We start from the raw sequence: 11419 nt of genomic DNA on the forward strand, positions 1-11419 counted from the left end.
AGAAGATGCTGGAGCAAGATTATCCTCCAATCCTTCATTTTCCGGTATGTGGCGGTTTCCAACTTCGTGTTGAATTCTCGACTCGCTCCTGCAACTGTTCGGGATAGCGTAAAAGCACGACCAAATCGCCCAACCGACCATATGTCATTGCGATCAGGGTAAGGAGTCCATCCAATCTCAGGTCCGCCAACGCTTGGTTGAAGAGATTCGCAGGTCCCTTCACAAATTTCTCGTGACGAAACGTCACATACAGTGCCAGTACCAGACCAATTGACAGTTTTCGAATGTCCTTGACGAAGCTCGCGATCAGATTCCGGGAACACGTAGACAGGAAGGATGGCGTTCATCCCACTCCCATTTCACCCAAGATAGCGTCTGATCTCTCATATTGTGCCCTCGTGGCCAAAATCTCAGCTTGGAATGTATCTAGCGACATCGTGTTCACGTCTTGCATCAACTGTAACATCATGCCTCCGGCTACCTCCCTTTCGTTGAACAAGTTTCTCAGATGAGTGTGTATCTCCTTGATTACTGCCCGTGCATACTCGAACGCATCTTCTCCTAAGGTACACATTCTTGGCGACAATTACAACCATGAATTGGCGTGTGGCTTCGTCCTCAAGGCCAACGCCATGAGGTCTTCTTCTGCTGATGTCATTTTTCTTCTGACCGTCCTCCCCTGTTCATTTCTAGCATAATCCATCTGTCTGAACCAGAGGTCATTGGCCACCTGTTGTACTAACAAGTGATCATCAACTACTCCTGGCCTCAACTTTAGTAACCTGGCGAAGTTGGACAGCTCCAACCCCAGGACTTCGTCCAGCAGCAACTGAGTTGTGCTGCAATCCTTGAATCCCTGGATGGCATTGGAATTATCCGCCCAGATGGCGGGAAGCTCAGAACGGGGTGGATAATAGTTATTGGGGTCCACTATTTTGTTCGGCAAGGGTAATATCACGCTGAATCGTCCCTCTGCTAGAGTTGTGACCATCGTGTACACAAATTGTATGGGTTCTGGCAATGTGGCGTACCCCGGTGATAACACAAAAATGATCTTCACCACAATCTACTTCGGTCATGGCTGAGAGCAACGTCATTATAGCCCCCCTTTGACTTGATTATTCGGGATTGATCCATCTGTCAGACGGGACAACAACCCTCTGCTCTGCAGGTAATCATTCGAGCCGGCAATTACTATCACCTGCGGATCCATGCTGATCGTCCTCCGCACACTTATCGTCATGCCTACTGATTGCACCCAGTCCAACTTAGGCGCTATCAAGAAAATCACGTCGGGCCATAAGAGGGAACGAGGCGTATAGAGATAATCAGATATTTGGCAGCCTTTAAAACCAAAGGATCAAACCACCCGGACAAGGACCAAAGCGCTTGGCCGGGTGGTTTAGAGAACTGCCTATACATCTTATAATGCTTATTGTTAGGCTTTTTTCGACACTGTGGGACCATCTCTATCCATCATCAACGTAATCATGTTCAAGTTCGTTGACATAACCGTTTTATGATATCCCCAACCGCTGGGATCTGGACGGTTCCAACGCAGCACGCTGCTTGGCTCAATTCCTTCCGCCGGCATGGCACTCGTCGATGGGCTTCCTGTAGAAGCAGGAGTTGCCGTGGCGGGCGGGTTACTCGTCCTCGATATAGTCTGAGAGCTAGTCTGACTCTGATCAATTGGCCTCCCAATTCGGCTCTCCAACGGCTGTATTCTAGGGGGAGGAGCAGTCCCCAATCTTTCTCTAACATCTGAGCTTGGAGCAACGGGAGCGGTTGCACGCATTTCCATTGCCAGGGGTCCGAGGCGATTGGCGAGTGGTTTCGGCACATTACCCTTCACTCTACCTCCTCCAGTCGAACTGGTCCAAGCCAGTGAGTCGGTTGTCCTCAATTCTTGCTCCATTTCCTCTATCAGTGTCTGGAACACATCGTTTATCCAGCGTCTCCCTTGGTGAGTATTGAAGTGTATCTCATCTCTGGTGAGCGCGAGATGATCAGTCATGCGCAGCATATTCTCAAGATCCATGAGTCGCAGCTCGCTGGGATTGCTTACCACCAGACTGCGGATCATATCGTTCCACCGGGTCACATTGCCGTTCATAAAATCCGCTACTGGCGTGCCCACCTCCGGGCTCTGCGGTCTTGTGCACAGCACGACGAGTCTGGGCCTGTATTGCTCCTTCAGTTCGTTCAGAAGGCAGACCAGTAGGGGCTCCCACTTGCCTTTTGGGGTAACAGGGACCCTTGAAACGTCATTGGTCTCGAGCATTATCACCGACGTATTTAGGTGATCCTCGCCTTGGAACTCTATCATATTGATGACCTGAGCCACGGAGGCCCCTCCAAAAGATAGAACAATGGTCTGACCACTCACAAAGATCTCATTCAGATCCCTCACTAAATATCCCCAACAACCAAATGACGACTCCCTGGGGGAATTACCTGGTTGCTTATGGCAGGGTTCCATCTCATGCCGTTCAAACAAGCTCGAGGATGCTCAGCGGCTACTTGCACGAACAGGTTACGTACCGCTAGGTTCTTTCTGATGTCCTTTATGCGAGATCTCTGAGTCACTTCGCCACGTGTAGTTCCCGTTGGTATAATGGCTTGATGTATTCGCTCCGAGCTACTCGAGGAATGACCAAGGCGTTGGGAAGGGACGACCGTGCCAAGCGTCCGTCAAATGGTCCTGTTGATCTCATTCATCGCTGCTCTGGCTACCTGATTGAATGACTTCTGAAACTGGGGAGCCAAGTAGGTATCTGAAGGATCCGGCATCGTATTCCTCGGGTTCGGAGCAGATTGTGATGTCTGCTGAGGAGCATCGGGCTCTCTCGGGGCGCACAGCTCCTGTGCCTTCGTCCTGGTACGTGTGTCCCTGGATCCATCCGAGGAGTTCATCGTCGCCAGAACCTCCGGTGACACTTGGCTCACTCTCGCCATATATAACTCTTTCAGGTGTCTTATCTCTTTCTCTTTGAGAGCTATTCGCGTGTCTTCGAATTTCTTCTTCCACTCTTCTCTTTCTCGAGCTATTGCCTTAAACTCCTCCAACTTGGCATGCAGCTCCTTTTGGCACTTGGTCCTTTTCTTTCTTTTCCAACGTCTCAATGGTCTCCGATGTCTGAATCTCCATCTCACTCATCTTTACACTCTTCAGTGGAGGAGCAGCCGTTGGAGAATCTGCTGAGTGTGACGGGCCCGGCCCATCACGTGATCGTTCCGAACAGGTAAGGGCATCTCACCTAGCCGGTGATCCCTCTGCTCATCTAGTCCCGGCTCACGAGCCAGGTCATGGCCAGACATTTCTCCTCGCCGCCATCTCATCAGTCGCTTTCGGCCTCTCTCGGCAGTCCCGGACTCGCCGTAGGCCAACAATAAGACCACTTCCGTGGGGCGGTCCCCACGGTCTTCTCTTCCCATTGCATTTAAGAGTACGACGGTGAACATCGCCAACTCCGGGTCTTCTAGTGAGAAATTACAATCCACCAAGCGTTCGTATATCTCGTCTAGAGTAGTTCCTAGGCTCGCTGAGAAGAAATACATCAAGTAGTTCGTGTCGCTCATGTTTCTTCGTGTATGTGTTGTCGCAATCTTCTTGTTATCTAAGGTCAATAAACAAAGCGGAATCAATCAAGATCTAAAAAACAAGTCACGACTTAGAAACTTCATTCCAGGCTGATCGTTTTCTGGGATAAAACATCATTCACCTCTTTCAAAAACAATCCATTGAAATTCACTTGCGTTCTTGATTTAAAAACTAGCACCAAGGTGGATCGTCCAAGGTGGATTGTCAAGATAACACAAATGAGCGCTGCCACCTTTCGAACCTGAAGTGCTCCAGGCTTTCATGACATAAACATCACATGAAACATACCCTAAAAAGTAGTAACATACAAATACCACACATCAACATTATCACATAACAATCTAATTCCTAACAGTTAATCCAAAACTTAATCCTAATGCCTGAAAAATGAACTTAATAAAAACCACTTAACGCTGAATGCAACTCCTAGCATATGCTTTGATAGAACTTTTTATATAAGTAAACCTCTATGTCAGTTTCCGAAAAATCACGTGTACAAGGGCATATAACTCTCTCGGATGTAGTTTTCCCCAATTGGGATCATAGATTGGTAAAGAGAGAGAGGTCACTCCTCTCTCAACCAGAAAGTCCCTAAGTCGAGTCAAGGCCAATACCAAGCTCTCTGGATTCACGTGTTGCTTATTGCTTATCAGTGGCCTTAGTTACCAAGAAACACAAATATTTCCTTGGTATCTGTGATGCAACAGGGGGCAGCGCTATCATCCCTCCCACACCAGGCCTCTGTTTCCATAAAAACTCGATATTCTTATACGCTCTTTCAAAGTCGGCCGTTAGTGCTGTTTTGAAGCTTACATACGCGGTTATCGCTATAGCGCATGTACGTTCCGTGAGTATAAAATCGCTGTCCGTTACGACGACATTGTTTGAATAGTGGGTTTTTAGCGTTTTCGCCCTCAATTTCCAGTTCTCCGGTTTCCTTTACCGATTTTAATTTTTTAATGATCAAATTTTTGGTGTGGGTGAGTCCTACCCCCACTCCCCAGACAAAAATATCCATCGACGTCCCCGTCGATCGCCCAAAATTCCAAGATTCCGGAACGCGTAGAGGACCATCTGGAGCGACCCAGTTGGACTCGGTATTGTCATGGCTGACGTAATTGATGCCGTCTTTATCGACATCCTGAATCGTCTAGATTGTCTCCTTAGGATCCGCCGGCAGATCGTGGAGCCATTCGAGCACTCGAAAGTTCGCCAATTCTTGCTCATGAGTCTGCTCCACCTCTGGTTCGAACTCTACTTCTGGTTCGGAGCGATCGTCGATCCAATCCTGTTCCATGTCATTGAATAAGTCGATCTCTTGTGGCACCGCTACTTCATCCAGTCTAACCAGCGACTCCATCATATCACTTAAAACTATCCTGTCTATGACGAAATCCTCGCCATACGGGTTGTACTTCTTCTTATCCCTTCCCTTCTTGCTCTGGCGTGTCTCCATGGTGAGAGGAAAGTCAGGTTGTTTTCCTTTGTCAATTTCAGTCTGTTCTGATATGGCTTAAAACTATCCTGTCTATGACGCAATCCTCGCCATACGGGTTGTACTTTTTCTTGTTCCTTCCTTTCTTGCCCTGCCGTGTCTCCATAGTGAAAGGAAGGTCAAGCTGTACTCCTTTATCAATTTCTGTTTGCTCTGGGCAGTTCCAGTATTCTTCTGCACATGGAAAAGTTTCGCCGTCAACTTCCACTCTCTCGGTCAACTCCAAATCTAGCGGCAGATCACAACCATCTACGACCTCATTCCCGTCGTTTTGTCTCGCGTGCCTCTTTCATTCACCTCGCAGGCAGGATCCACTATCAAATAGTCTCCCTCTTGCATGTCAGCTGGGATGCACCAGTCCTCTGATGAGGCATTGTGCGGTTTGGTGTTTTCGTAATGAGCTACTCGTCTGGTGCTCAATCGATAAAAACGACCTCCTCAGTGTACTTCTGTTATTTGAAAAGGACCGCGCCATTTTTTCTATTATGTTGGTTTCCTTTGTTGGAACTACTTCCTGGAACACCCAGACATAATCTCCGACCGAGTAAGCTTTTGCATCCGTAGTCCTTTTATCAAGTCTCCTTTTTTGGTCTGATTTGCGCCTGTTGCGTGTTCCTCCTGCATAAGTCCTTGAAGTCCTGCTGTCTTCTTATAACATCACGTGCGTACGTTTAATCCTAATGCCTGAAAAATGAACTTAATAAAAACCACTTAACGCTGAATGCAACTCCTAGCATATGCTTTGATAGAACTTTTTATATAAGTAAACCTCTATGTCAGTTTCCGAAAAATCACGTGTACAAGGGCATATAACTCTCTCGGATGTAGTTTTCCCCAATTGGGATCATAGATTGGTAAAGAGAGAGAGGTCACTCCTCTCTCAACCAGAAAGTCCCTAAGTCGAGTCAAGGCCAATACCAAGCTCTCTGGATTCACGTGTTGCTTATTGCTTATCAGTGGCCTTAGTTACCAAGAAACACAAATATTTCCCTGGTATCTGTGATGCAACAGGGGGCAGCGCTATCATCCCTCCCACACCAGGCCTCTGTTTCCATAAAAACTCGATATTCTTATACGCTCTTTCAAAGTCGGCCGTTAGTGCTGTTTTGAAGCTTACATACGCGGTTATCGCTATAGCGCATGTACGTTCCGTGAGTATAAAATCGCTGTCCGTTACGACGACATTGTTTGAATAGTGGGTTTTTAGCGTTCTCGCCCTCAATTTCCAGTTCTCCGGTTTCCTTTACCGATTTTAATTTTTTAATGATCAAATTTTTGGTGTGGGTGAGTCCTACCCCCACTCCCCAGACAAAAATATCCATCGACGTCATCGTCGATCGCCCAAAATTCCAAGATTCCGGAACGCGTAGAGGACCATCTGGAGCGACCCAGTTGGACTCGGTATTGTCATGGCTGACGTAATTGATGCCGTCTTTATCGACATCCTGAATCGTCAAGATTGTCTCCTTAGGATCCGCCGGCAGATCGTGGAGCCATTCGAGCACTCGAAAGTTCGCCAATTCTTGCTCATGAGTCTGCTCCACCTCTGGTTCGAACTCATCGATCCAATCCTGTTCCATGTCATTGAATAAGTCGATCTCTTGTGGCACCGCTACTTCATCCAGTCTAACCAGCGACTCCATCATATCACTTAAAACTATCCTGTCTATGACGAAATCCTCGCCATACGGGTTGTACTTCTTCTTATCCCTTCCCTTCTTGCTCTGGCGTGTCTCCATGGTGAGAGGAAAGTCAGGTTGTTTTCCTTTGTCAATTTCAGTCTGTTCTGATATGGCTTAAAACTATCCTGTCTATGACGCAATCCTCGCCATACGGGTTGTACTTTTTCTTGTTCCTTCCTTTCTTGCCCTGCCGTGTCTCCATAGTGAAAGGAAGGTCAAGCTGTACTCCTTTATCAATTTCTGTTTGCTCTGGGCAGTTCCAGTATTCTTCTGCACATGGAAAAGTTTCGCCGTCAAGTTCCACTCTCTCGGTCAACTCCAAATCTAGCGGCAGATCACAATCATCTACGACCTCATTCCCGTCGTTTTGTCTCGCGTGCCTCTTTCATTCACCTCGCAGGCAGGATCCACTATCAAATAGTCTCCCTCTTGCATGTCAGCTGGGATGCACCAGTCCTATGATGAGGCATTGTGCGGTTTGGTGTTTTCGTAATGAGCTACTCGTCTGGTGCTCAATCGATAAAAACGACCTCCTCAGTGTACTTCTGTTATTTGAAAAGGACCGCGCCATTTTTTCTATAATGTTGGTTTCCTTTGTTGGAACTACTTCCTGGAACACCCAGACATAATCTCCGACCGAGTAAGCTTTTGCATCCGTAGTCCTTTTATCAAGTCTCCTTTTTTGGTCTGATTTGCGCCTGTTGCGTGTTCCTCCTGCATAAGTCCTTGAAGTCCTGCTGTCTTCTTATAACATCACGTGCGTACGTTTAATCCTAATGCCTGAAAAATGAACTTAATAAAAACCACTTAATGCTGAATGCAACTCCTAGCATATGCTTTGATAGAACTTTTTATATAAGTAAACCTCTATGTCAGTTTCCGAAAAATCACGTGTACAAGGGCATATAACTCTCTAGGATGTAGCTTTCCCCAATTGGGATCATAGATTGGTAAAGAGAGAGAGGTCACTCCTCTCTCAACCAGAAAGTCCCTAAGTCGAGTCAAGGCCAATACCAAGCTCTCTGGATTCACGTGTTGCTTATTGCTTATCAGTGGCCTTAGTTACCAAGAAACACAAATATTTCCCTGGTATCTGTGATGCAACAGGGGGCAGCGCTATCATCCCTCCCACACCAGGCCTCTGTTTCCATAAAAACTCGATATTCTTATACGCTCTTTCAAAGTCGGCCGTTAGTGCTGTTTTGAAGCTTACATACGCGGTTATCGCTATAGCGCATGTACGTTCCGTGAGTATAAAATCGCTGTCCGTTACGACGACATTGTTTGAATAGTGGGTTTTTAGCGTTCTCGCCCTCAATTTCCAGTTCTCCGGTTTCCTTTACCGATTTTAATTTTTTAATGATCAAATTTTTGGTGTGGGTGAGTCCTACCCCCACTCCCCAGACAAAAATATCCATCGACGACCCCGTCGATCGCCCAAAATTCCAAGATTCCGGAACGCGTAGACGACCATCTGGAGCGACCCAGTTGGACTCGGTATTGTCATGGCTGACGTAATTGATGCCGTCTTTATCGACATCCTGAATCGTCAAGATTGTCTCCTTAGGATCCGCCGGCAGATCGTGGAGCCATTCGAGCACTCGAAAGTTCGCCAATTCTTGCTCATGAGTCTGCTCCACCTCTGGTTCGAACTCTACTTCTGGTTCGGAGCGATCATCGATCCAATCCTGTTCCATGTCATTGAATAAGTCGATCTCTTGTGGCACCGCTACTTCATCCAGTCTAACCAGCGACTCCATCATATCACTTAAAACTATCCTGTCTATGACGAAATCCTCGCCATACGGGTTGTACTTCTTCTTATCCCTTCCCTTCTTGCTCTGGCGTGTCTCCATGGTGAGAGGAAAGTCAGGTTGTTTTCCTTTGTCAATTTCAGTCTGTTCTGATATCGCTTAAAACTATCCTGTCTATGACGCAATCCTCGCCATACGGGTTGTACTTTTTCTTGTTCCTTCCTTTCTTGCCCTGCCGTGTCTCCATGGTGAAAGGAAGGTCAAGCTGTACTCCTTTATCAATTTCTGTTTGCTCTGGGCAGTTCCAGTATTCTTCTGCACATGGAAAAGTTTCGCCGTCAACTTCCACTCTCTCGGTCAACTCCAAATCTAGCGGCAGATCACAATCATCTACGACCTCATTCCCGTCGTTTTGTCACGCGTGCCTCTTTCATTCACCTCGCAGGCAAGATCCACTATCAAATAGTCTCCCTCTTGCATGTCAGCTGGGATGCACCAGTCCTATGATGAGGCATTGTGCGGTTTGGTGTTTTCGTAATGAGCTACTCGTCTGGTGCTCAATCGATAAAAACGACCTCCTCAGTGTACTTCTGTTATTTGAAAAGGACCGCGCCATTTTTTCTATAATGTTGGTTTCCTTTGTTGGAACTACTTCCTGGAACACCCAGACATAATCTCCGACCGAGTAAGCTTTTGCATCCGTAGTCCTTTTATCAAGTCTCCTTTTTTGGTCTGATTTGCGCCTGTTGCGTGTTCCTCCTGCATAAGTCCTTGAAGTCCTGCTGTCTTCTTATAACATCACGTGCGTACGTTTGCGGTGTTGTTTTCTTTCCTTCGTACTCAGGGTAGAAGAACGTTAATGGAAGAGCTTTCTCGTGACCAGTTAGCATCATGTGTGGGCTTTTTCCAGTGGTAGAATGCTTTGTGCTGTTCTAAGCGCCCATTAACTGCGGCAAGTATCTATCCCAGTCATCCATGTACCGTGAGCAACAAACTTTCAACATGGATACCATCGTGGGATTTTGCCTTTCAACTAGGCCATTCGTTTGTGGGTGATAAGTGGTCGAGTGGGCCTGTGCCACTTGCGACCTCTTCATTAAATCCTTCGTGAGATCACCCACGAATGCTTTGCCATTGTCTGATTGGAATGTGATTGGCTATCCACACATTTATCAAGTGATCGCACGTTTCTTCCACTGATGCTGTCATGCAGAGGCTGCCGATGCATATTTCGTGAAATGATCAATCATTACCAGCACTTGATTGTAGCCCGTGGCTGTCTTGCATAGTTTCTGGTGATCAGTTTGCACCACTTCATTGATTCCTGACGACTTTATTGACTGTAGGGGAACCGAAGTTTCCTGGGGACCTTTGCCTGTTGACATGTTGACTGTTCCTGGGGTCCTTCGCCACTTTTCACAGGCCTTCTTCAGACCAGGCCATACGAACCGTTTCTGTATTCTGTTATACACTTTGTCTACGCCTTGATGGCACATCGGATCATGTGAACGAAAACGCAATTCAATCTGGTATAACTGTGGCAACACTATTGAATTATCCTTGTAAAGGACTTGGTGCTCTTCCTTGCGTTTAAAGGCTGCGATTCCGTCTTTGCTAATCTTTTCCCTTCAGGTACAACAAATCTTTTCTCTTCAGAAAAAACTGCTTCAAGATCTTATAGCTGTCTTCCTGTAAATATCCTTTGTCAGGTTCTCCGTTCTCGATCCATCCCTTCAGATTGCTCGTCATTCTATCATTCGGTTGAGCCCTTAAGAGATCCGACAGCCGGTATCTGGCTTTCAGATACGTCTTTACCACGTTTAATTGTCCGCTTATTATCTCCGGGGTATGGGCATCATCCATCAACTTGACACACCATCATTCAAAGGTGTTGCTTCCTGCACAGATGTTTCCAGGTTGGTACGGACGACCGTACCATGTGGAAGTAATCTGGTTGGGCGTTTCGACACTGCTATCAGTTCAAGCTCATCTGCGGTATTAACCACTAGAGTGACCTCCTCATCGGAGGTATACCTGTCTCTGTCCGGGTCCTGATGCATTTCCCAGTCCAACCCGCGCTGTTTCCGTTCCACCAACAAGGAATGAATCGCGATCTCCGAAACATCAGAATTGGAAGTAGTTTCCGATGTGTTCTCCCAGTACTGAGGCCTCGAGTCATCACTCCCGCCGATGGATTCCACATCAATATGTTCCAATCTGTCTGTGATGTTTCTCAACTCCCCGGACAAAATTCTGACCATCGGTCGCTTTGAATCCGGCTCCCCGGACAACATTCTATCGCTCGGTTGTCTTAGCATTGTCTCCCCGGGCAAGTCGTCCTGTCCGTGCTCAGAAGTGCCTGACTCCCCGGACAGTGTCTCGTCCCCGGATGAACAATCCGAGCTCGGCTCATATTCTTCCCTTGCATCCGTGAAATGCACCATTCTTGTAAAGCTGCATTTTGACTCGACACTGACTTCTTCAGTGGCTTGGACGTGGGTCGATGTCCGATGCTCCATGAACGAAGTCCTCAACAAGAAATCTTTCGGCATTGAGTTCATCAGCTGTTTCACTGTCGACCGGCAATCCCGTTCAACATCTCGACTGCGAATGGTCACTGGCTTTTTCTCTGTTCTCTCAGTGACGGTCAACCGCTGAATGGTCTCCATCCACTCACGATCATGCCTATCCATTTTTCTATCTAGCAAGTCACGGAGCTTCCCCATGACGCCCGGCGCCACTTTCACTGTCCTATTCAGCAGAGCTATGCTGTTTATACCCAGCCTGGTAAGCTCTTGCTGTACCAGATTTGATCGGACTAGCAGATCCAGCGGGACAGGCTCACCCCTGGCCAATACCTTTATCTCAGCGGCCGTCTCCACCG

The sequence above is a fragment of the Symsagittifera roscoffensis genome, chromosome 9, assembly GCF_963678635.1.
Source record: "Symsagittifera roscoffensis chromosome 9, txSymRosc1.1, whole genome shotgun sequence".
NCBI classification, from domain to species: Eukaryota; Metazoa; Xenacoelomorpha; order Acoela; family Convolutidae; genus Symsagittifera; species Symsagittifera roscoffensis.